This window comes from Sus scrofa, chromosome 5 (genome assembly GCF_054392235.1).
Source record: "Sus scrofa isolate SSC_HxYL_T2T_F1_AM1 chromosome 5, Sscrofa_HxYL_maternal_Yorkshire_Landrace_v2.0, whole genome shotgun sequence".
Lineage (NCBI taxonomy): Eukaryota > Metazoa > Chordata > Mammalia > Artiodactyla > Suidae > Sus > Sus scrofa.
Window position 1 is genome coordinate 37,726,344 of NC_139387.1, and position 25,486 is coordinate 37,751,829.

The 25,486-nt window shown below is 36.6% G+C and overlaps 1 protein-coding gene across 15 annotated transcripts in view; it reads left to right on the forward strand.

Annotated features, from left to right (window-relative positions):
* FRS2 (fibroblast growth factor receptor substrate 2) overlaps nucleotides 1–25,486 on the forward strand; it is a 127,714-nt gene that overhangs the window by 53,265 nt on the left and 48,963 nt on the right. For 12 of the 15 annotated variants that reach the window (XM_085024645.1, XM_021091058.2, XM_021091057.2 and 9 more), the window contains 2 exon segments: nucleotides 7,885–7,980; nucleotides 9,333–9,375. The exons of 1 other annotated variant lie outside the window; for it this stretch is intronic. The gene's annotated coding sequence lies outside the window, so the exon portion shown is untranslated. 15 annotated transcript variants of the gene reach the window in all.

Consider the following 25,486-nt stretch of genomic DNA (forward strand, 5'->3'; position numbering starts at 1 on the left):
ATAGTGTGTGCAAGAGGAAGGAAGGAAAGGAGAGAGAGAAAGAGACAAAACACTAACTGTAGGGTGAGATGCGTGTCGTTGTTTCAAGGAGCAATACATATTCCATGTATTATACACTCCCATTTTGTTAAAATACAGGACAAAAGAGCAAATGCTGTAGGTGAAGGCTGTGTTATTTATAATTGGTGTCCTGGAAGAGTGTGTCCTCTCCTACTCTCCTCTTCCCCATTCTTAACTATCAGTGCAATGATTTGAGATTATCAGGGAGGTTTTTTTTGTGTTTTTTTTTTTTAAGTGTTAGTTTATGCTGAAAATTCCCAGGACACAATCAAGTATTTAGATGACTAGCATATATATTTAGGCCTTTAGGAAACTTTAAATCATCAACCTGTTGAGTCTCTGCTCTGTATAAAGCAGTAAATTGTTTAAATGGCATGTTTTTCAGTCGACGGGGATAATTTGTTCCAAGGAATCTTCACTTTCCCCAGAATACTGAGAACATTAGTATATGTTACAAGGCCACGTTTCCTGGGTAGGGTGTCTTGAAAGTTAAGTAATAACCTTGCTTTTTTGGTGGTGGGGAGCTGCTCCCAAGGCATGTGGAAGTTCCTGGGCCAGGGATCAAACCCGTGCCACAGCAGCCACTTAAGCTGCTGCAGTGACAGCACTGAATCCTTAACCTGCTGAACCACAAGAGAACTTGAGATTTTTATTTCAGAATAGGTGTGATACTTTTATTGTATGATAGGCAGTGGGTACATCTAGAAACAACTTAAGTTTAGAATTTAGAAAGAAAATATTCCTCCAAAATATTTCCTGATTAATGACATGTTAAAAATCAGATTCTGTTGAGTATAAAGACCTGAAGTCAATAAGTGTTATTCCATAGTGTTAGGAACTAAGGTGTTCCACATGAGAGAATGTTGCGGAAAATAAAGTTAACAATCATAGCTCTGATAATTTATTGTAAATTTTAAGGAGTTAGTGAAATACTTTCATGTTTGTACGTGTATGTATGTATCTCTTTATATATCAAGAGAGAAAGAGAAGCTTTTCAAACATCCAAAAAAGTGTAGGAACTATTTTGGTAAATACCTATGTTCCCCATGCTATTAAATCCTCACATTTTTCCCCCCTGACTTCTTAGAGCATGTATAGTAGCCATTAATCACTTAGAGGTACTTCAGTTTATTCATTGTGAATGGATACTAGTTTAGCGAGCTATGCCCTGTCTAGCTTACTCTTCCTCAGTTTCCCTTAGACCTAAATGTAGCATATTCTTCTGATTCATCCCGAAGGCTATGTTTCCTATTTTTTTTTTTTTTGTCTTTTGTCTTTTTTGTTGTTGTTGTTGTTGTTGCTACGTTTCCTATTAATGTATAGTGGTGAGCCTTCCTCTTGTCTTCTTATTTAAAGCAGCTTTGGAAGAACAGAACATATTTCTCAAATGAATGGTCTGGATTTACCTGTTACCCTTATGGGGCAAGTGTGGTATTTATGATAAATAATTTCATTCCAGTTTACTGTAGTAACAGTGAAAAAGGAAAACAGATTTTGCATTCTAGAGCTGTCTCTTTCTGGTTTGGACAAGTTATTTAACCACTCTGTCTTGTTAATACCTTCCCCATAGGGAAGTGCTGAGAATTAAGTGAGCTAATGTAAATATCTGGCACACAGAAGTTGCTCAGTACAGGTTGCTTTAATATCACTAGTGAGCCTGCTTTCAAGTGGTTGAACTTGCTGAAGTCTGATTTCCAAATGAGTGGGGGCATTTCTCCACAACACTATTTAAGAGCTCTCTTCACTTCCCTCTTCAAACAAAGCAGATTTTAATGTTAGAGTTCATCATCTAACTCGTAGAACGCTTGCTGATTGTTTTCATTATACTTTTGGTTTATTTTTGTACTTAAGATCTGATAGGCACATAACAAATGATTTGTAAGCCTTAAACTAAGTGAAAATAGATTGTTCAGATGAAAGGTATGTGGATAAGTCAGTTTTGGGGTATTTCTGGAGAACTCTTGCCAGAACTGGTATCTTTGTTTTGGTCTTCAGAGACTATTAAATATGATCATTGAGTCACACTTGCTGTTTTCTCTGTCCCCTGGCTATCTCTCTTAAGATTCTAAAGCTTGCCAGCCACACACACAGGATGTTTAAAAGGCAGAGTAGGCCTTAGCCCAGGGGGGAGTTTGTTTGTTTAAAGAAAAATAATTAAGTTCAAACATCTCTACCATGTCATTGCTAGTTTAGTCATGTTAGAGTTACTGAGTTCTTTTGATTCTTTCTGGTGGTCATGGTGTCTAAAGGTAACAGATAAACTTGAAAGTAGTTAAACTTTTCCCAAGATGACTTGGAATCTTATAATGTAATCCCGAACAAATCCTTAAAGGAGTGGAAAGAAAGGGAATGGCGTTTATTTTGCTAGTTGTTGTTGTTGTTTTGTTTTTTAGGGCCGCACCTGTGGCATATGGGAGTTTCCAGGCTAGGGGACAAATTGAAGCTCTAGCTGCTGGCCTGCACTGCAGCTGACAGCAACGCTGGATACTTAACCCACTGAGCAAGGTCAGGGATCGAACCTACCTCCTCTTGGGTACTAGCTGGGTTCTTAACCTGCTGAGCCACAATGGGAACTCCCTTTGTTTATTTATTTATCGCTAGTTTTTGTTGCAGGGGGAAAAAAAAAGGCAATTCTGTAATAATATTTATACCCCCCCATTTTTAACAAAAATAATAGCATTTTGTGGAATACCGATGCAGCTTCAGGATTGAGAAGGAGGTGGTATTATTACTGGGTTTCTTGAGGGTTATTATTGAGATTAATCAACTTTTCAATCCTTAAAAAAGATTTTCTCTTATATTCCTGGCTGTCTCTACAGCAAGCACCTCAAGGAACATATATGTTTAAAAAAGAAAAAGACCCACACCCTCACCATTTGGCAGTATTAAGCAAAATTGCACATGCAGCAGTTCCCTTTTTGGGAGTCTTTCCTGGAGGTTGCAGTAATAGAATTACTAAGTGATATAAGCCTTTGTTTTGTTCCTTGAAGCTTTGAACCTTGTCTTGATTGTCTTTTTTTTTTTTTTTATGGCTGCACCTATGGCAATTAGAAGTTCCTGGGCCAAGGATTGAATCTGAGCAGCACCTTGACCTATGCCACAGCTGCAGCAACACCGGATCCTTTAAACTACTGCGCCCAGCCTGGGATCGAACCCTCCCCTTGTCATCGACCCGAGAAGATGAAGTTGATTTCTTACCCCACTGTGCTACAGTGGAAATTCCTTGATTATCTTAAAATAATTTTTTTTTAATTGAAATATAGTTGGTTTACAATGTGTTGTTAGCTTCTGGTGTACTGCAGCATGATTCAGTTATACATATATATAATAGTTTGCATTTGCTAGTTCTAAACCCCTGATCCATCCCTCCCTAACCCGTCTCCCCCTTGCAACCACAAGCCTTTTCTCTATGTCTATGAGTCTGTTTCTGTTCTGTATGATAAATTCACTTGTGTCATATTTTAGATTCCACATATAAATGACCTTATGTAGTATTTGTCTTTCTCTTAGTTCACTTAATGTGATTATCTCTATGTCCATCCAGGTCACTGAAATGACATTATTTCATTCTTTTTTATGACTGAGTAGTATTCCATTGTGTGTGGTGTCTGTGTATGCCACATCTTCTTTATCCACTCATTTGTCAGTAGACATTTAGGTTGCTTCCATGTCTTGGCTAGTGCATTTAGCGCTGCTATGAACATTGGGGGTACATGTATCTTTTTGCATTAGAGTTTTATCTGGATAGATGCCCAGGAGTGGGATTGCTGAATCATAGGGCAACTCTATTTTTAATTTTTTGAGGAAACTTCATACTGTTTTCAGTAGTAGCTGCACCAATTTACATTCCCACCAACAGTGTAAGAGGGTTCCCTTTTCTCCACACCCTCTAGTATTTGTTATTTGTAGACTTTTTAGTAATGATCATTCTGACTGGTCTGAGGTGGTACCTCCTAGTTTTGATTTGCATTTCTCTAATAATTAGCAGTGCTGAGTATCTCTTCATGTGCCTTTTGGCCATCTCTGTTTCTTCTCTGGAGAAATGTCTGTTTAGATCTTCTGCCCATTTTTTGATTGGATTGTTTGGTATTTCTGCTATTGAGTTGTATGAGCTGTTTGTATATTTTGGAAATTAAGCCCTTGTTGGTTGTATCATTTGCAAATAGTTTCTCCCAGTCCATAGATTGTCTTTTCATTTTGTTTATGGTTTCCTTTGCTGTGCAAAAATTTTAAAGTTTGATTAGGTCCATTTGTTTATTTTTGCTTTTATTTCTGTTGCCTAGGGAGACTGACTTAAGAAAACATTGGTATGATTCATATCAGAGAATGTTTTGCCTAAGTTCTCTTCTAGGAGTTTTATAGTGCCATGTCTTATATTTAAGTCTTTAAGCCATTTTGAGTTTATTTATGGTGTGAGGATGTGTTCCGACTTCACTGATTTATGTGAGACTGTCCAGCTTTCCGAACACCACTTGCTGAAGAGATTATCATTTCTCCATTGTATATTCTTGCCTCTTTTGTCAAAGATTAATTGACTCTAGGTGTGTGGCTCATCTCGGCTCACTATTGTATTCATTGATCCATATATCTGTTTTTGTGCCAATACCACACTGTTTTGATTACTGTAGCTTTGTAGTATTGTCTGAAGTCTGAGAGAGTTATTTCATCTGCTTTGTACTTTTTCCTCCATTGCTTTGACAATTCTGGGTCTTTCATGGTTTCATATAAATTTTAGGATTATTTGTTCTAGTTCTGTGAAAAAAAATCCTAGGTAATTTGATCATATTTAACTTGTAGGTTGCTTTGGGTGGTAATTCTTCCAGTCCAAGAGCATGGGATATCTTTCCATTTCTTTGAATCATCTTCAGTTTCCTTTATTAATGTTTTATAGTTCTCAGTATATAAGTCTTTTACTCCCTTGGTCAGGTTTATTCCTAAGTTTTGGGGCTTTTTTCCATTTTTTTTTTTTTTTTTTTACATTCTAATATTTCATCGTTAATGTAAAAAAATGCAACCGATTTCTGTATGTTAATCTTATATCCTGCTACCTTGCTGAATTTGTTGATTAATTCCAGTAGTATTTGTGTGGAGTCTTTAGGGTTTTCTATATATAGTATCATGTCATCTGCATATAATAACAATTTTACCTCTTCCCTTCCCATTTGAATACCTTTTTTTTCTTTTTCTTGTCTGATTGCTGTGGCGAGCACTTCCAATACTATGTTGTATAGAAGTGGTGAGAGTGGATATCTATGTGGGGGTTTTGTTGTTGTTGTTTTGTTTTGGTAGTGCTGATGGCATGGGGAAGTTCTCAGGTCAGAGATCAAACCCACACCACAGCATCAACCCAAGCCACTATAATGACAACACTGGATCTATAACCTCCTGCACCACAGAGAATTCCTGGACATCCTTGTCTTGTTCCAGTTTTAACTGGAAAGCTTTTAGCTTTTCCCCATTGAGTATTATGTTGGCTGTGGGTTTGTTATAATTATTTTCTTTTATGTTGAGATATGTTCCCTCTATACCCACTTTGTTAAGAGTTTTTTTTTTTTTTATCATGAGTGGATGTTGAATTTTATCAAATGCTTTTATCTGCATCTCAAGTGATTTTTGTCTTTTCTTTTATTAATGCAGTGTATCACATTGATTTGCATATTTTGAACCATCCTTGTGACCCTGGTATGAATCTAAACTAGTCTTGGTGTGTGATCTTTTTTATATTTTGTTGGTTTTGTTTTGCTCATATTTTATTGAGAATCTTTATGTCTAGGTTCATCAAAGATATTGGCCTGTACTTTTCTTTTTTGGTAGTGTCTTTGTCTGGTTTTAGTATCAGTGTAGTGACTTTGGAAGTGTTCCCTTCTCTTCAGTCTTTTGGAAGCCTTTGTGAAGGATTGGTGTATGTTTGGTAGAATTCCCTGGTGAAGCTATCTGGTCCTGAACTTTTGTTTGCAGGGAGTTTTTTGGGGGAGGGCGGGGGCGGGTAAAGGAAAAAAAGATAGCTTTATTATTTTGCCAAGCAACGTGGGCCATAGCAGGCTAATGCCTTAAAGACATTTTAAAACCCTGGGAGTTTTCTTTAATTTATTTATTACAGATTCTACTTCACTTCTAGTGATTGTTTTGTTCAGACTATATCATCTTGATTCAGATTTGGTGGGCTGTATCTTTCTAAAAACTGGTCCATTTTTTCTAGGTTGTCAAATTTGTTGGCGTATAATTGTGCCTAGTGTTCTCTTATGTTTTTTGTATTTCTGCAATATTGGGTCTTACTTTTCCTCTTTCATTTTTTTATTTTGTTTGTTTGGGTAGTCTTTCTTTTCTTCTTGGTTATCTCGAGGTTTGTCAGTTTCATTTTTACCTTTTCAAAGAACCAAATCTTGGTTTTACTGATTTTTTTTTTTCTATTTTCTTTATTTTGTGTATCTCCTCTCTGATCCTTATTATTTGAAACTTCCTTCTGTTGACTTTAGCTTTTATTTGTTCATCTTTTTCTAATTCTTTTAGGTATTAGCTTAGGCTGTTTATTTGAAATTTTTCTTGTTTTTTTTTTTTGAGGAAGGCTTATATTGCTATGAATTTCCCCCTAAGAGCTGCTTTTGCTGCATCCCCTAGATTTTATATGGTTGTATTTTCATTGTCATTTGTCTCAAGCTATTTTATAATTTCTTCTTTGATTTCATCACTGACCCATTGGTTTTATGGTAGAATGTTGTTTAGTCTCCACTCAATTGTTTTTTTCCTGTGGTTGATTTCTAGTTTTATGCCATTGTGGTCAGAATAGATGCTTGAAATAATTTCTATCCCTTTAAATTTGGTGAGGCTTATTAAATTGTCTTTTAATTATGAGCTTTGTTTATTGGAGAAAAACAGTACAATGATGTAGTTGGCATTGATGTGAATGGTGTATGTTTGGAGGAAATGTCATTTTGAGACTGCTGTTTTGACATACTGTCAAGTTAAATATTTCATCAATTAACATTAAATCAGGAGTTCCTGTCATGATGCAGTGGAAAGTTAAATATTTCATCAATTAACATTAAATCAGGAGTTCCTGTCATGATGCAGTGGAAACGAATCTGACTAGGAACCATGAGGTTGCGGGTTCAATCCCTGGCCTCACTCAGTGGGTTAAGAATCCGTCATTGCTGTGAACTGTGGTGTAGGTCACAGATGTGGCTCGGATATGGCATTGCTATGCTCTGGCATAGGCCAGCAGCTGTAGCTCCAATTAGACCCCTAGCCTGGGAGCCTACATATGTTGAGGGTGCAGCCCTAAAAGGACAAAAGACAAAAAAAAAACCCCAAAAAACATTAAATCAGTTTATTCATTCTTTCAAGAAATATTTGTGGAGTGCTTATCACAATTATTATCTTGGGTTCCTGAAAGATAACAGTAAATAACACAGACAAAAATCTCCTCTGGATCTTACTTTCTGTAGATGTTAGGGAGAAATAGACAAGCAGGATAAACATGCAGTTAATTCGTTGTTTTTATATGCAATTTTGGGGTTCCTCGTCCACATCTTCCTGTTTTCTTTCTCCAGTCTATAAGTGGCATCCTTAGGAATTGCAAGACCCCAATGGGTTAAAGGGATGAGGGCTGAAGAGGTTATAGATTTTTATACTAAGTATGTGTAACATAACTGTATAATTATGGTTTGTCCCACCTCATCCTCAACCCTGTTAATGTTTTTTATTAGAAGGTTGCTCAAGAACAGTTTTGATAGTTCCCTCTAGTCACTGATATTTAGGTAATTATTCTTAAAGGTTTTATGTTTTTGTTATAATGTGTTCTTAATTACTATATCTTTATTTCAGAAATGACTATTAAGAAGTAGATGCCCAGATGCAAAAGTGATGAAACAGTCAATTTGTCATAAAGTAAGATGCAGCTGTGGCTTTTCAACCAGATTAGTAAGTGTGGCCAAAAAAGTTTTTTTTAACTTTATACTTATTGTATCTACTTTGAAAAATGTTTGATAAAATAATGTAGTGGATTTTTAAACAACTGTCAACTTATATTTGTTTTTCCTTTGGGTTGTAGATAAATTCTGCCATATAGCTATAGGAAATGTATGTCTTTGCTATACCTTTTTAAGAACTGTAAAAGTAATATTATAAAATCATAGCTTTAGAGGATATGTATCAAAAAGAGTCACTGTAATGACACTATACAAATACAACCACTTTTATAATTTTTGGATATTTGTTTTCCCTGCTGGTCTTTGTTATAAATTTTTTTTTTTTTTTTGTGGTCTTTTCCAGGGCAACACCCGTGACATATGGAGGTTCCCAGGTTAGGGGTCTAATAGGAGCTGTAGCCACCAGCCTATGCCACAGCCACAGCAACACAGGATCTGAGTCCCATCTGTGACCTACACCACAGCTCATGCCAACACTGGATCCTTAACCCACTGAGTGAGGTCAGGGATCAAACCCACAAACTCATGATTCCTAGTTGGATTCGTTAACTATTGAGCCATGACGGGAACTCCTGTTCTAAATATTTTTTTAAAAATAATTTTGATCATAGCGTTGTAAAGAGTATGCTTCTTATACATCTTTTAAAATTAAATGTATTAGGAGTTCCTGCTGAGGCGAGAGCTTGATCCCAGGCCCAGTTAAGGATAGTGGGTTAAGGATCTGGCATTTGCCACAGCTGTGGCATAGGTCACAGCTATGGCTTGGATTTGACCCCTGGCCTAGGAATTTCTGTATGCTGCGGGTGCAGCTGAAAAAGAAAAAAAAAATTAAATTTAAGTTGTTTCTTCCTGGGAATAAAAATACCCTTCCATACAGGGTTTCTTATTGGAATGATGAAAATGTTATGGAATTAGATGATGATGGTTGTGTAAGTTTATGAATATAGTAAAAACCACTCAATTTTACACATTAAAGGAATGAATTTTATGATATGTAGGTTATACCTAAAAAAGTACCCTTCAGAATATCAAATCTTGGTAAGAGTAAAACTCAATCAAGTATTGATGTCTTAGAATATGAAAATGTGCCACTCATATTATATTACTTAGCAAAAATGATTTGATAGTAGAATAATAAGTATTTTTATAACAGAATAATAAATTTTATCATATGTTTTTATAAAGTACTTTTTATTATTAGAGGTTTAATGTCTCTTAAGCTTTGGTAATACCAAATGTCATAATAATCCGAATGTACTATGTTAATATTTTGTAACTTTTCATTTTCAAAAGACTTTCTGTTTGAAACTAATTTTCAACTTTTCTACCTAAAATTTTTTTTAGGGACAGAATTTTATCTATTTTTCTCAGAAGAGGAATCTACAAGGTAAGACATTGTTAATATAGTAATAAAACAAATATAGTTGAATATAGGCTTAATTCTCTGGCTTTTCCCATACTTATTTCATATCTTTCCTGCATCATTACAGGTTTCTTACAAATTTGTTAGCTAATCCTTTACTACCTCAGAATTTGCTAGTAAGACATAGTCACCTTATTTGAAGTTAGTATTAACAGACTGTAATTAAAGCAGTCACTTTGAAACTCAAATACTGTTTTTTGTAGTCATAGCTTATTTCTAGCATCCTCAAGAGTAGGTTTATCCATTTTGAGAAAAAAAATTCTTTTCTTTCATTGGGGCCCATTCACCTGTTACCTCAGTGGGTATTATCTAAATGGCTTTAAGGAGCAGTACATTCATAGAAGCTCTCTTAGGGGCACTTATTTATTTATTTATTTAGTCTTTTGTCTTTTTAGGGCCACATCTGCGACATATGGAGGTTCCCAGGCTAGGGGTCGAATTGGAGCTGCCAGCCTACACCACAGCCACAGAAATGCCAGATCCAAGCCGCATCTGCGACCCACACCGTAGCTCACAACAATGCCAGGTCCTTAACCCACTGAGCAAGGCAAGAGATTGAACCTGTGCCCTCATGGATGCTAGTCAGATTTGTTAACCACTGAGCCACGATGGGAACTACAGGGGCTTTAATTTAAAGGAGATTATTTAGCAATACTTCCATCTATGGAAATTGTATAACTCCTATATTTGGTTTAAAAAATGTAATGCTTCCTATCAGGTAGATAATAAAAGATTGATTAACATCTAGTATTTTTTTTTTTTAAATCCTGAATGGTCACCTTTACAGTGGATTTTAAATCATCATTGATAATATTATTCTCTTCAAACTTCTGAATGATGAAATGTTCAAGTGAGTAGATAGTAAAATTTACTTATTAGTGTGTTTACTCTATGCCAGATACTTAAAATCAATTGCTTGGCAGCATTAAGACCTTACTTTGGTTAAATTTTCTCAGGAACTTTTGGCTTAGATAGATCTGATCTTCCAGGACACTACACAAAGACAGTATTTCAGGAGAAATCCAGATCCTTCTTTTCCCGGACCACAGTGCTTAAAGAAACTTCACAAAATATAATCTTAGTCAACTTGATCTGTTACATCTTTGTCACTGTTCTGTCAGCAAATAAAATTTAAATCTCAGCACAATGTATGATACAACGATGAATCATAGTGTCTGTACCTTTAGGCTTCCTCTATACGTGTTTAATAAATACATATTTTTGTACATACTCAGATGCTTTCACAATTTTTTAGAGTAGAAAATAATCTAAAAAAAGATCGTTGAAAAAAAAAGGTTATTGACATTGTATAGTATCATCCTGCTACACAGTTAAAGGTATTAAGAGGACAGTGACAGATTGTTGTTAACCCCATACTTAAAAATGGTTGAAATGGTAAATCTTATGTATATTTTATCCCAGTTTGAAAAATTATTGTTTAAAATTTGGGGCAACTCTGTTTAGTATGAAAGTCTTGTTATTTTGGTGGTAGAGATGGGTTTTTTGGTTTCGTTTTGTTTTTTGTTGGGGAGAGGGGCTTGGTTAAGAGGCCCTCTCCTGCCACTACACCCTAGGTCCTAGAAACCACACTTCCCTTTACCCTCACTGTTAACCTAGAGGTGGTGACAGTTCTAGCTCCCCACTATTGATAAGCTTGGCGGGCTTCAGCAGCCTTTGCTGGTTCCCATTAACCCCACCACAGTCCTGTAATACAGGTTTTAACTTTTGCTATCCACTATTGACAGTTCAAAGACAAAGGAGTAAAGAATTGCAGAGAATTTAATCTTAACTAGTCTACAATTTTTTTTTTTTTTTTGGTCTTTTTGCCTTTTCTTGGGCCGCTCCCGCAGCATATGGAGGTTCCCAGGCTAGGGGTCGAATCGGAGCTGTAGCCATTGCCCTACGCCAGAGCCACAGCAATGCGGGATCCGAGCCACGTCTGCAACCTACACCACAGCTCACGGCAACGCTGGATTGTTAACCCACTGAGCAAGGGCAGGGACCGAACCCGCAACCTCATGGTTCCTAGTCGGATTCGTTAACCACTGCACCACGACGGGAACTCCTAGTCTACAATTGTATATCAAAGCTTGTTGTTTTATCTTATGGGACATAACAAAATTTAGATGTGTGCAAAATTTGGAATGCACAAAAATTTGCATTTTTTAATACTGGCTGTTGTACCTTGTTTTGGAGTGTCATTTAAAAAGACAAGTATCGGAGTTCCCGTCGTGGCGCAGTGGTTAACTAATCCCACTAGGAACCATGAGGTTGCAGGTTCGATCCCTGCTCTTGCTCGGTGGGTTAGGATCCGGCGTTGCCGTGAGCTGTGGTGTAGGTTGCAGACACGGCTCAGATCCCGTGTTGCTGTGGCTCTGGCATAGGCTGGCAGCTACAGCTCCAATTAGACCCCTAGCCTGGGAACCTCCATATGCCATGGGAGTGGCCCAAGAAGTGGCAAAAAGACAATGAATAAATAAATAAATAAAATAAAAAGACAAGTATCAAGCTGAGAGTTGAAAAAAAAGTAATCCATTAGAAAACCATTACTATTCAAATGGGAGCATGTCTTGAAGTATTAGGGTGATAATAAGGACCCACAGATAACTATAGATTTTTAAAAAGCAGTAAGAATTCCATTGAGGGGAGAAAGGCCAGGTATCACATGATTATCCTCTCCAATATTGAAGTACCAATTTTTAACCTCAAGCCCAGGAGTGTTGAGTTAATGATATTTCTCAGTTTGTGTCATACCCATTTATCACTGGTTCATTAAAGGACTGTTCCTCCATTTTTTGGTTTTATAAATAATACACCTTTAACATGTTTGGTGTGTATCTTTTTATTTAGGTCTCTATTATTTTATGTGTCTATATTTTGGTTATATATTAGGTCATAATCTAACTCTTAAGAGTCCCCTCTACCCCGCTCTTATTTTTTTCCAAGATTGGGTCATGGCTGAGTGTTCATCTAATTTGTTTTGTCCAACTGGTACATCATGCTCCAGGTTACTTATTCAATTGAAACTATTAAACATAACTTTTCTTAAACATCTTATAAGGCACATAAAATCAGCATTTTATGAAAGGTCAATTTGTGTTCTTTTTTTTTTTGTCTTTTTAGGACTGCACCTGCAGCATATGGAGGTTCCCAGGCTAGGGGTCTAATCCGAGCTATAGCTGCCGGCCTATGCCAGAGCCACAGCAATGTGGGACCTGAGCTGCATTCGGTCTGTGACCTACACCACAGCTCACAGCAATACCGGATCCTTAACCTACTGAGCGAGGCCGGGGATTAAACCTGAAACCTCATGGTTCCTGGTTGGATTTGTTTCCGCTGTGCCGCAACAGGAACTCCATTCCTTGTGTTCATTTCTTTATATTATAATTGAAGTTTAAAAATGTGCGTTAGGAGTTCCCGTCGTGGCGCAGTGGTTAACGAATCCGACTAGGAACCATGAGGTTGCGGGTTCGGTCCCTGCCCTTGCTCAGTGGGTTAACGATCTGGCGTTGCCGTGAGCTGTGGTGTAGGTTGCAGACGTGGCTCGGATCCCGCATTGCTGTGGCTCTGGCGTAGGCCGGTGGCTACAGCTCCGATTCAACCCCTAGCCTGGGAACCTCCATATGCCGCGGGAGCGGCCCAAGAAATAGCAACAACAACAACAACAACAAAAAAAGACAAAAAGACAAAAAAAAAAAAAAATGTGCGTTAGATGCTGTGGAAGGTTGGAGGAAATATAAACACCTCTTTAGAAGGCTGTTTATCTAGGAGTCTTTTAGAACAGTCAAAGAAAGAAATTGTGGGGCCTAACAAAAAGCATGTATTTTTCATCTATAAACAGTATATTAAAATGCTTAGGTCTCAGTGTTAATAGGCAAAAGCTTAATAGTTGAAAGATAATAACAGTAACATTATAGAACATCCCCATTATCTATTGCTTATTAATTTCTCCATTAAATTATAGATGAACATTCATCTTATTTTTTTCTATTACTTTGTTGAAGCAGAATCATGTTCTGAATGTGACTGAATCTAACATAGTAAGAACAGTATAAATGCAGGATTCTAAATTTGGGATGCACAGTTTTATCTGTGGCAAGCACAGTATCCGCAGAAGCAACTTACCTTGGATCCCCTAATTAGAAATTGCCAAGAAAGTAGGAACTTTAGAAGCTCCAAGTCTGTAGTGATGATATGCCTTGTAGTCTCCTAGAAGAGAGAGGGAGAAACTCCTAAGAGAGGATAGGGTGGGCCCTGACATTAAGGATGATAATGACAGCACTGATGAGATCAGAGAGGGGCCGTAATCATTTGGAAAAAGCTATCAAGATACCTTCTGGGAGCAGTTTCTCTTGTGGGAGGAGGGTCTTAGGAGTACTTGGTTCTGGAGACTAGGAGGAAATGTGGAACTGATTCAGTAGTGGAATGGAAAAGGGTGAGAGAATTCACATCTGCTAAAAGCCAGTGTTGAGGCTTTTTGAAAGAAGTAGATGTTTATATGTCAACACTTGACTATTTGTAAAATCTTTGGTGGGGGAGTTCCCACTGTGGCGAAATGGGATCATGGTATCTCTGCCCCAACAGGGACGGGGGATCCATCCCTGGCCCAGCAGATCTGGCATTGCCACAGCTGTGGCGCAGGTTGCAACTCTGGCTTGGATTTGATCCCTGGTCCGGAAACTCCATATGCCATGGGGTAAACAAAAAAGGAAAAAAGTGAAAACTTTGGTAGGTAGACTGGAACCTCTTAAAATAGATGTCAATTTGATAGCCTATGCATTGTCGAGTACTCCCCCATTCTTTTTTAAAAATAACAGTTCAGGGAGTTCCCATTGTGGTGAAGCGAAAACAAATCCGACTGGTATCCATGAGGATGCAGGTTCATCCCTGGCTTTGCTCAGTGGATTAAGGATAGAGCGTTGCCATGAGCTGTGGTGTAGGGCGCAGGTGTGGCTTGGATCCTGTGTTGCTGTGGCTGTGGTGTAGCTCTGATTCGGCCCCTAGTCTGGGGACTTATCTGGTGGGTTCAGCCCTAAAAAGCAAAAAAGAAAGAAAGAGAGAGAGAAAGAAAGGAAGAGAGAAAGAAAGGGAATGAATTCAGGGAGTCAGACATCAGGTATCATAGTCCCTTTTTCTGGTTTGTTAAATTTTTTAGTATTTCATGTGGCATAATAATTTCATTAATTTTACTTCGTTATATTAACACATGGCATAAGTAGGAAAAATAGTTCTATCATTTTACTAGTGAGGAAACTAGTAGCGGAATTAGCTTTAGGTTCTTTTTACTAATCTTCACTGCCACTCTATCAATGGATATTTTGCTCTATATAGAAGATGTAATTACAAGGATAGTTTTAATTTGGAAGAAGTGTTTCTAACCAAAAAGAACCTCATAACCTGAGAAGTTTAAAAAACACACCTATACAAACAAAAATATAACTGTTAAATAATGCAGATGGTATTTACTTAATCTTAATATTTACTACAACAGCATTTAATTTGATAAATATGGATTTTGTGAACCACTTTTATATAGGAAGTTATTTTATAAATATTTCCAACTTAGAACAAATACCATAAATTTAAATTTTTAAAGTTTTGAACATGCCTGTACTTAAAAATTAGATGATTAATTTTTTTTTTTTTTTTCCTTTTTGGCTGCTCCAAGGCATATGGAGTTCCCAGCCCAGGGATCAGATCCAAGCCACAGTTGCAACCTGTGCTCAACACTGGGTCTTTAACCTACTGTGCAGAGCTGGAGACTGAACCTGCGTCCCAGGGCTCGAGGACACTGCTGATCCTGTTGCTCCATAGCTGGAACTCCTAGATGTTTAATTTTGATGGCTGGGAGATTAGGATCCTTTTTTTAGGTGTAAAACAAGCATTTTAATCTCACATGTTTCAGAATATGGTAATCCCTTCCTTCCAAATTATTTGTAGTATAAAAATCAGCAAACTGTATTATAAAGCTCCTTTTTATCTTGGGAGACTGACTTTGGTTCAGACCCAGCTTTAGTGGTACAAGCACAGATCAAGACTTGATTTTGAGTAATCCAGTGCTATCCTAGGTCATTCTAGGTCAGATATACTAACCATTTGATTTCCTCACATAGTTTACATTTGAGCCTATTTGGAAAGATTTCACATGTAGGTGGTGGGATAAATGGATGAGGATCAACTCACAGTCTGTTAAATAGATTGGAGTATAGCACTTTGAACTTTAGCAGTGTTTTTGTTACTCACAAATAGGCTGTGACAAGTCTTCTGACTCTGATTTCTTTTTGTATATTAAGGCTTCAGATGTAACAGTTCAATTTGAGTAAATTTAAGTTTAAAAAATGTGGATAGCTTTGTCGTTTTATAAGAGAATACAATTATTTCAGATACCTTTTTGTATCATGTTCCACTCTTAGAATTCCATATGTGCTGCCTTTATTTTATTTTGTAGCCATTTGCTTTTGGGTTAAAAACAAAAAAACCAAAAACTCAAAATAGGTTGAAACTTGACACAAATTGCTGCCACAGAACAAAAGTGCTGATCAAGTTAAATCTACCCCTGTAATGTGTATTGAAAGGAAAAACCTCTCCTCTCTTCTCCAATTTGAAGAACAAGCATTTTCCCTGCCAAGAAGGGCTGACTTTAAATGGACCAGCTGTCCATATTAGGAGCATAGGGTTGCTAAGGTGACCAGGGCTGTTTGGAGAAGAATGCAGCTGAGAGGGCAAGTTCTTGATGTGTGAGCTGAGGGAAGGAATGTGGTGTGATTGTGCATCATTCCTCCTAATCACATGCTCACAAAGTGCTGTGTGGGCAGCATGTAGAAACTACAAGTCTGAGTGCTGGAGCTTGTATGTGGTTAAAATCACTTTGTTTTCATGTGAGCCAGAGGCTTACATTTTAGATGGAAAACACTCACCTTAAATGCATGTATGTGTTTTGAGTAAGGAGGAGGCTGTTTTGATGGTAGGTGACATGAGAATGAATTTCTTTTTGCTTAATGTACATATATTTTCATATTAAAAAGATTTATCTTGGGATAAATATTCTTTCCAACTCATCCCTTTCAGTCGTATATACAGTGTTAATAGTTTCTCAAGTCAGTGATGTGTTCCTTGTAATTTTGCTTATTTCTTTTGCACTTTTAATTTCAGATTTGAAAGTCCTAAGATTATGTTGTCTATTTGCTCCATTTCTTCTTGATATGTTAAGGGTTTCTTCCCTTAAGTATCCCAAGATAGGTTCTGGAATTTGGTTAAAAATATATGATTCAAGGAGCAGTGGGGAAGGTCAAAGTAACATCCCTGAAACAGTATTTAAATTTTTACCCTGGGCATCATTACTAATATTTGCAATGAGATACAGACACAAATATTGATATAGACACTTACTGAGCCATGAGAGTTTTTTTAAAATTGTTGTTTACAAGACCCTATAATACATGTTAATCTTAAGTGAGGGCATAAATGTGTAATATGTTTAAGATGTGAAGTAGTTGGAACATTGACAGCTCTGTATTACATCAGCATTATATTACTTTTTTCAGATAATCTACTTCCTTTGACATGTTTGCTCTTGAATTGAATTATTCATAAAATATGGAAGGAAACCAAAAGATTAAAATATTTGATCCTTGAATTCAGTTTGTTAGTTGACATTTCTCATGTGTACATACATACCTCGATAGCTTGTACTGACTTTCTCTATAACCTCTACCCTTTCCCCAAACATGATAGAATATAATCAGTTTATATATATACACCTCATTAATAGTCCTTAACTTTAATATAGTTAAATATATGGTTTTTTCCCTTTATAGTTTATCTTAATCTTTTCCTGTTCAGAAGTCTTAAAGATATTCTTCCCTATTTCATCAACTGAAAGCTTTATGGTTATGAATTTTATATTTAATTCTTTAATTTTTTTTTTTTTTTTTGGTCTTTTTGCCATTTTCTTGGGCCACTACCTCGGCATATGAAGTTTCCCAGGCTAGGGGTCCAATTGGAGCTGTAGCCGCCAGCCTATGCCAGACCCACAGCAACGCGGGATCCGAGCCGCGTCTGCAACCTACGCCACAGCTCAGGGCAATGCCGGATCCTTAACCCACTGAGCAAGGGCAGGGATCGAACCCACAACCTCATGGTTCCTAGTCGGATTTGTTAACCACTGCGCCATGACGGGGAACTCCTTAAATTTAATTCTTAAATCTCCCAGATCTTTGTGAGAGGTATGGGTTATGAATTAATTCTTTCTATATGGATAATTGGTTATTCCAGCACTGTTTCTTAGATAGTACTTCATTTCCTTCCTGTTATGCAGAATTCTCTATGTGATGACTCAAGTTTTCATATATGGGTGATTTCACTTCTACACTTTCTCAGATATCTCTTCTATCTGGTGTATTTGACTACCTCTGAATTATTACTGTACTTTCTCAGATATCTTCAGGTACTCATGGTTTTATTTCTTGTTTCTGATCGCAAAAGAAATGCTTTCAGATGTCACCATTTAAAATTACACTTGTGAAAACAAAACAAAATTACTAGGAGTTCCCATCTGGCTCAGTGGTTTAAGGATCTGGAGTTGTCACTGCAGTGGCTCTAGTTGGTGCTATGGCATGAGTTCCATTCCCTGCCTAGGAACTTCCACAGGCTGTGAGTGTAGCCGCCCCAACCCCCCAAAAAAATTTGCACTTTTTTTTTTGTTTTGTTTTTTGTTTTTTGTTTTTTTTAGGGTGGCCTTTGTTAGGTTAAGGAAGTCTCATTCTATTCTTACCTTGTTAAGAGTTGTATTTTGTTTGTTTTAAATCATAAATAGATCTTAAGCCATATGGAAAGGTTTTTCTTTATTCTCCTTAACCTGTTAATGTGATCAATTACCTTGATTTTTCAGATTGGGCTAACTAAACATTCCTGAAATAGACCAAATTTAGGCATAATGGGTTATCTTTTTTTATAAATTACTGGATTTGATTTGTTTATGCTTTGTGTAGTTTTTTTTTTTTCCCACCAGTGTTCATGAATCAGATTAGCCTGTAATTTTCTTTTTTCATATTGTCTTGGTTGGATTTTTTTTTAAATCTCTTTTTTAATAATTAAAAGTATTTTTTAACTGTAATAAATTATACCTAACATAAAATTTACCTTCTTAATCATTTTAAAGTGTACAGTTCAGGAGTTCCCTGGAAGCTCAGCACATTAAGAATCCAGCATTATCATTGCTGTGGCTCTGCTTACCATTGTGACACGGGTTTGATCCCTGGCTAAGGAACTTCTGTAAGCCGTGAGTGTAGCCAAAATAAAATAAAGGAAAATAAAATAAAATGTAAAGTTCAGTAGTGTTAAGTATATTCACATTGTTGTGCAACCAATCTGTAGAACTTTTTGCAAAACTGAAACCATATCCATTAAACACTCTTCCTCATTTGCCCCTCCCCGTATCTCCTGGCAACCACCATTCTACTGTTTATTTTTATGAGTTTGACTACTCTGGTTACCTCCTATGAAATCATATAGTATTTATCTATTTTTGCCTGGCTTATCACTTCACTTTGTATAATGTCCTCAAAGTTCAACCATGTTGTAGCATGTCTCAGAATTTCCTTTTCAAGGCTGAATAATATACTACTATATGTATAAACATTTTGTTACCCATTCTTCTGTCAGTGGAAAGTTAAGTTGCTTTCACCTTTTGACTGTTCTGAATAATGCTACTATGATAGTGGATGTACACATAACTCTTTGAGACTGTGCTTTCAGTTCTTTTGGATGTATACCCAGAAGCAGTATTGCTAGATCATATGGTTACTATTTTAAAATTTTTGAGGAACCATCCTCCTGTTTTTCACAGCAGCTGGACCATTTTCCTTCCACCAGCAATGCACAAGGGTTCCAATTCCTTCACATTCCTTTGCCAACTTTTTTTTTTTTTTTTTTTTTTGATAGTAGCCATCCTAGTGGGTATGAGGTTAATAGCTCATAGTAGGGATGGGTTTTTGTTGTTGTTTGTTTATTTGTTTTTGAGGTTTTTTTTCCCCCTTTTTTGGCCACATCCATGGCATATGGAAGTTCCCTAGTCAGGAATCGAATCCAAGTTGGAGCTGTGACCTACAACACAGCTGCAACAATGATGGATCCTGCACTGGGCCAGGATTTGAACTGGGGTCTCCACAGAGACAAGTTGAACCATTAACCCACTGTGCCACAGCAGAAACTACCCGCGCCTTTTGAGATGTTTATGCTTATTGAAAAGAATTAAGAAAAATTTTGGGAATCACTATTAATTAGTAAATTAAAATGCAAACTCTAGAATTTCCCTTTCCTTAGCAAGCTGAGCCATACTGCCACTAGTATAAGGGAGTCTTTTCAACTTCTAGGGCAAAGGATGATTTAGGAGTCTTACTTTCTTTTTTTTCCCATCACTTTTTAAAATTTTATTGAAGTATAGTTGATTTACAATCATTCAGTAAATTTTTGCTGTATAGCAAATTGATTTAGTTATACATAAGCACATATCCATTCTTTTTCAGGTTCATTTCCCATATACATTATCACAGAATATTGAATAGAGTTCCTTGTGCTATTCAGCAGGTCCCAGTTGACCATCAATTCCATATACTATAGAGTGCATATGCTAATCCCAAACTGCCAGTCCATTCTCCCCACCTGCATCTTTCCCCTTTGGTAACCATAATTTTGTTTTCCATGTCTATGAGTCTGTTTCTATTTTGTAAAATAAGTTCATTTGTATCATTTTAAAAGATTCCACATGTAAGTGATATCATATGATATTATTCTTCCTCTCTCCAACTTATTTTCACTTAGTATGATAATCTCAAAGTTCATCCATATTGCTGCAAATGGCATTATTTCACTCTTTTTTAAGGCTGAATAGTATTCCATTGTATGTATGTATCACCTCTTCTTTATCTATTCCTCTGTCTATGGACATTTAGGTTATTTCCATGTCTTGGCTATTGTAAACAGTGCTACAGTGAACATGTGGTATGCATTTATCTTTTTTAGTTATGGTTTTCTCCAGGTATGTGCCTAGGAGTGGAAGTGCTGGATCCTATGGTAGTTCTATTTTTAGTTTTTAGAGGAACCTCCATAGTGTTTTCCATAGAGGTTGTAACAATTTACTTTCCCACCAGCAGTGTATGATGGTTCCCTTTTCTTCATACTCTCTCTAGTATTTATTGTTTGTAGACTTGTTTATGGTGGCCATTGTGACTGGTGTGAGATGATACTTCATTGTAGTTGTAATTTGCATTTCTCTAATAATTAGCACTGTTGAACATCTTTTTATGTGCTTTTTGGCAATAGCTCATTGTAATTTTAATCTGTATTTCGTGAAAGACTAGTAATGTCGAGTATCTTTTCATGTGCTTGTAGACCATTTATGTATTTTCTTTGGAGAAATTTCTATTCAATTCCTTTGCCCATTTTTTAATTTTTTTTTTCGTTTGTTTGTTTTTGTTATGCTGAGTTGTAGGAGTTCTTTATGTATTCTGGATATCATTCCCTTACCAGAGATATAAGTTGCAAAAATTTTCTCCTATTTCATAGCCTCTTTTTCACTCTGTTGTTTACTTTGATGCACAGAAGTTTTAAATTTGGATGTAGTCCTATTTATCTGTTTTCACTGTAGCTTTGATGTTATGTCTGGGAAATCATTGTTAAATCCAGTGTCATGAAGCTTTTTCCCTGTTTTCTTCTAAGAATTTTGTAGTTTTATTTATTTATTTATTTTGTATTACTTAATGAATTTTTATTACATTTATAGTTGTACAACCAAATTTTACAGCATTTCCATCCCAAACCTTCAGTGCTTCCCCCCATCCCCAAACCTGTCTCATTTGGAAACCATAAGTTTTTCAAAGTCTGTGAGTCAGTATCTGTTCTGCAAAGAAGTTCATTGTGTCCTTTTTTTAGATTCCACATGTAAATGATAGCATTTGATGTTGGTGTCTCATTGTCTGACTGACTTCACTCAGCATGATAATTTCTAGGTCCATCCATGTTGCTAAAAATGCTGGTATTTCATTCCTTTTAATGGCTGAGTAACATTCCACTGTGTATATGTACCACATCTTTATCCACTCCTCTGTCGATGGACATTTAGGTTGTTTCCATGTCTTGGCTATTACAGATAGTGCTGCAATGAACATTGGAGTACACGTGTCTTTGCGAGTCATGGTTTTCTCTGGATAGATGCCCAGGAGTGGGATTGCTGGATCAAGTGGTAGATCTATGTTTAGTTTTCTGAGGAATCTCCATACTGTTTTCCACAGTGGTTGCACCAATTTACAATCCCACCAACAGTGTAGTGGGGTTCCTTTTTCTCCACACCCTTTCCAGCACTTATTGTTTGTAGACGTCTCGATGATGGCCACTCTGGCTGGTGTAAGGTGGTACCTCATAGTGGTTCTTATTTGCATTTCTCTAATAATGAGTGATGTTGAACATCTTTTCATGTGTAGAATTTTGTAGTTTTATTTTTTTTATTTTTTTATTTTTATTTTTATTTATTTTTTTGTCTTTTTGCTATTTCTTTGGGCCGCTCCCGCGGCATGTGGAGGTTCCCAGGCTAGGGGTCGAATCGGAGCTGTAGCCACAGCAACGCCAGATCCGAGCCGCGTCTGCAACCTATACCACAGCTCACGGCAACTCCAGATTGTTAACCCACTGAGCAGGGGCAGGGACTGAACCCGCAACCTCATGGTTCCTAGTCGGATTCGTTAACCACTGTGCCACGACGGGAACTCTGAATTTTGTAGTTTTAAAGTATCACATTTAGGTCATTAATTCATTTTGAGTTAATTTCTGTATATGATGCAAAGTAAAGGTCTAAGAGTATTCTTTTGCGTGTAGATATCCAGTTTTCCTTGCATCAGTTGCTGAAAAGATTATTTCTTTACCTACTGAATGGTGTTGACACCCTTTGTCCTGGTTGGATTTTCATATAATTTACAAAGTGTGTCCCTTTTTTACTGTTCTCCAGAAGAATTTATTTAAGGTTGTAATTTTTGTTGTTCCTTGACTACTTGGTACAACTTACCTGAGAAAATCTGGGCTTGAAGCTTTTTTTTTTTTTTTTTTTTGTCTTTTTAGGATTGCACCTGCAGCACATGAAGGTTACCAGGCTAGGAGTCAAATTGGAGCTATAGCTCCTGGCCCATGCCATGGCCACAGCAACGTTAGATCGGAGCCACATCTGCGACCTGTACCACAGCTCATGGCAATGCTGGATCCTTAACCCACTGAGCGAGGCCAGGGATTGAACCTGCATCCTCATGGATGCTAGTCAGATTAGCTTCGGCTGAGCCACAGTGAGAACTCCACTTGAAGCTTTTTTAAACTACTCTTCAGTTTCTTTAATGATGATTCATCAATTTAAGTTCTCTCTTTTAAATAGTCGATTTGTCTTTAAAAAATTGTTATTAATATATATGCCATAAAGTTCACCACTTTAAAGTGTAAAATTCAGTATTTTTTTTTTTTAAGAATAATCACAAAGTTTTACAGTCATTACCACTATCAATTTCCAGAACATTTTCATCATCTCAAAAAGAAACACCATACCCATTAGCAGTCACTCTCCATACTCCCTTCCCACATCCCCTGACCACCAGTAATCTGCTTTCTATAGATTTTTCTGTTTGGGGCATTTCCTATAAATGGGGTCATATAATATGTTGTCTTTTTTGCCTGCCATCTTTTACTTATGATGTTTTCAGAGTTCATTCATGGTGTAGGTAGAGTTGGCACTTCATTCCTTTTTATGATAGGCTGTAATTCTGTTGTGTGGATATACCACATCTTGTTTATGTTTATAATCAGTTGATGCATGTTTGTATTGTTTCCATTTTTTGGCTATTACGAGTAATGCTACTGTGAACTTCCATGTATGAGTTTTGTGTGCGTGTATGTTTTCACTTTTCGTGGGTATGTACACAGGAGTGGAACTGCTGGGTCATATGGTAGTGCTGTGTTTAACCTTTTTAGGATCTAGGTGTTTTCAAGGCAGTTATACCATTTTCGATCCCACAAGCAATAGATGCAGGTTCCAGTTTCTCTATAGTCCTTCCCAACACTTGCTGTTGTCTGTGGTTTTGATTATAGCCATCTTAGTGGGTGTGAAGTAGAATCTCATTGTGGGTTTGATTTGTATTTTCCTAATGACTAGTGATGTTGAGCAGTTTTTGGGCCATTTGTATATGTTGTTTGGAGGAATGTCTTCTCAGGTCTTTTGTCCATTTTAAAATCTGGTTGTGAGAGTTCCCTAGCAGCCTAGCAATTAAAGATTTTGTGTTGTCACTGCTGTGGTTTGGATTGGATCTCTGGTCTGGGAATTTTTGTAAACTGTGGGTGCGGCCAAAAAAATAAATAAATAAAATTGAGTTGTTTGTCTTTTTATTGTTGAGTTGTAAGATTTCTTTATATATTCAGATGTTGGACTTTTCAGATACATGATTTCCAAATATTTTTCTCCCATTCTTTGGACTGTCCTTTGAAGCACAAAAGCTTTTTATTTTGATGAAGTGCACCTTGCATATTCTTTTGGGGGGGGGGTATCCACATAGAAACTGGAAGTTCCTGGTCCAGAGATCAAACTTGCGCTATAGCAGTGACACGAGTTGCTTCATTGACGACACTGGATCCTTAACCTGATGCACCACAGCAGGAACTCCTTCCCTACAAGTTTTGATATGTAATATTCTTGATTTTGTTCTTTTAAAAAATAAATTCTTGGAGTACTTTTTGTGGCGCAACAGGATTGGTGGCATCTTGGGAGTGCTGGGACCCAGGTTTGATCCCTGGCCCAGCACAGGGCGTTGAGGATCTGGAGTTGCCATAGCTGCAGCTTAGTCTCGACTGTGGCTCTGATCCTATCCCTGGCCTGGGAACCCCATATGCCATGGTGGCCAAAAATGAAGCAAATAAATAAAAATGAAAATAAAAAATAAATTCTTATTTGCTCCATGAATTATTAAGTATATACTCAATTTCAAAATATATAACTCTTAACATTTTTTACTATACAGTTACTAGGCGATTTCATTATGGTCAGAGACCATGGTATTAAAATTCGAGAGACTAATTTTAAGATCTAGCATGTGGCAAGTTTTTGTAAATGTTCCATCGTGCATTTGGAAAGAATGTGAATTCTCTAGCCGTTTACTACAGTGATACATAGATGTCCATGAGCTTGTTGATTGTTCATTTCAAATCTTTAATGTTTATTTGTTTAGGTTTTGTTTTGGATTTCAGTTTGGTTTTATTTAGGAACTTTTCTATGCTGTTTCTCTTTTGGGAAAGACATGCTAATGTCTCTCACCTAGTGATAGATTTGTCAGTTTCTCCTTGTAGATGTGTTAATTTTTATTTTATTTTGAGGCTGCATTATTAAGTACTTACAAATTTAGAATTGTTCTTTTTGTTGAGTTGAACTTTTACTATCTGAAAACATTTTTAGCCTTATAGTTTTATTGTTGTCGTTGGCTATTTTCTTGGATTAATATAGCTATTCTAGCTTCCTTTTGATTAATAGTATTTTCCCATCCTTAGCTTTTCATTGGTTTTGTATTTTGGTTTGTATCTTGTGAACAGGTAGGGTTGAGTGTGTTTTTGTTCTGAATGGCAATCTTTATTTTTTAGCTGGAGAATTTTAGTCTTTTGTGATTGTGATTAGAGTTAGATGTATTTTTGTCTTTGCCAATAGTCTTTCTATTTGTCCTGCTCCCCCTTTCTCCCATTTTTCCATTCTTTTGTATTGAGTTACGTGTGTAATGCCTTCATTTAGGCATGTTTTTTTCTTATTACATCCCCCCCACAACATCTTACTCACGTGCATACTTGTTTATAAGTTAATATATTCTTTATTCTTTTAGTGTTTTTGTCTGGATATTTTAACATATGTCCTTTTGTTTTAAAGGAAAAGTCTAAATCAGTATATTTAACCTATTCCTAAATAATATTACTTAGAATGTTCTTTTTGTCCTCCTCCCAGCCTGAAACACCATCATCTGTTGTTGTAGTTCTGACATATTTCTCTCCTGTATACATGCAAATTTTT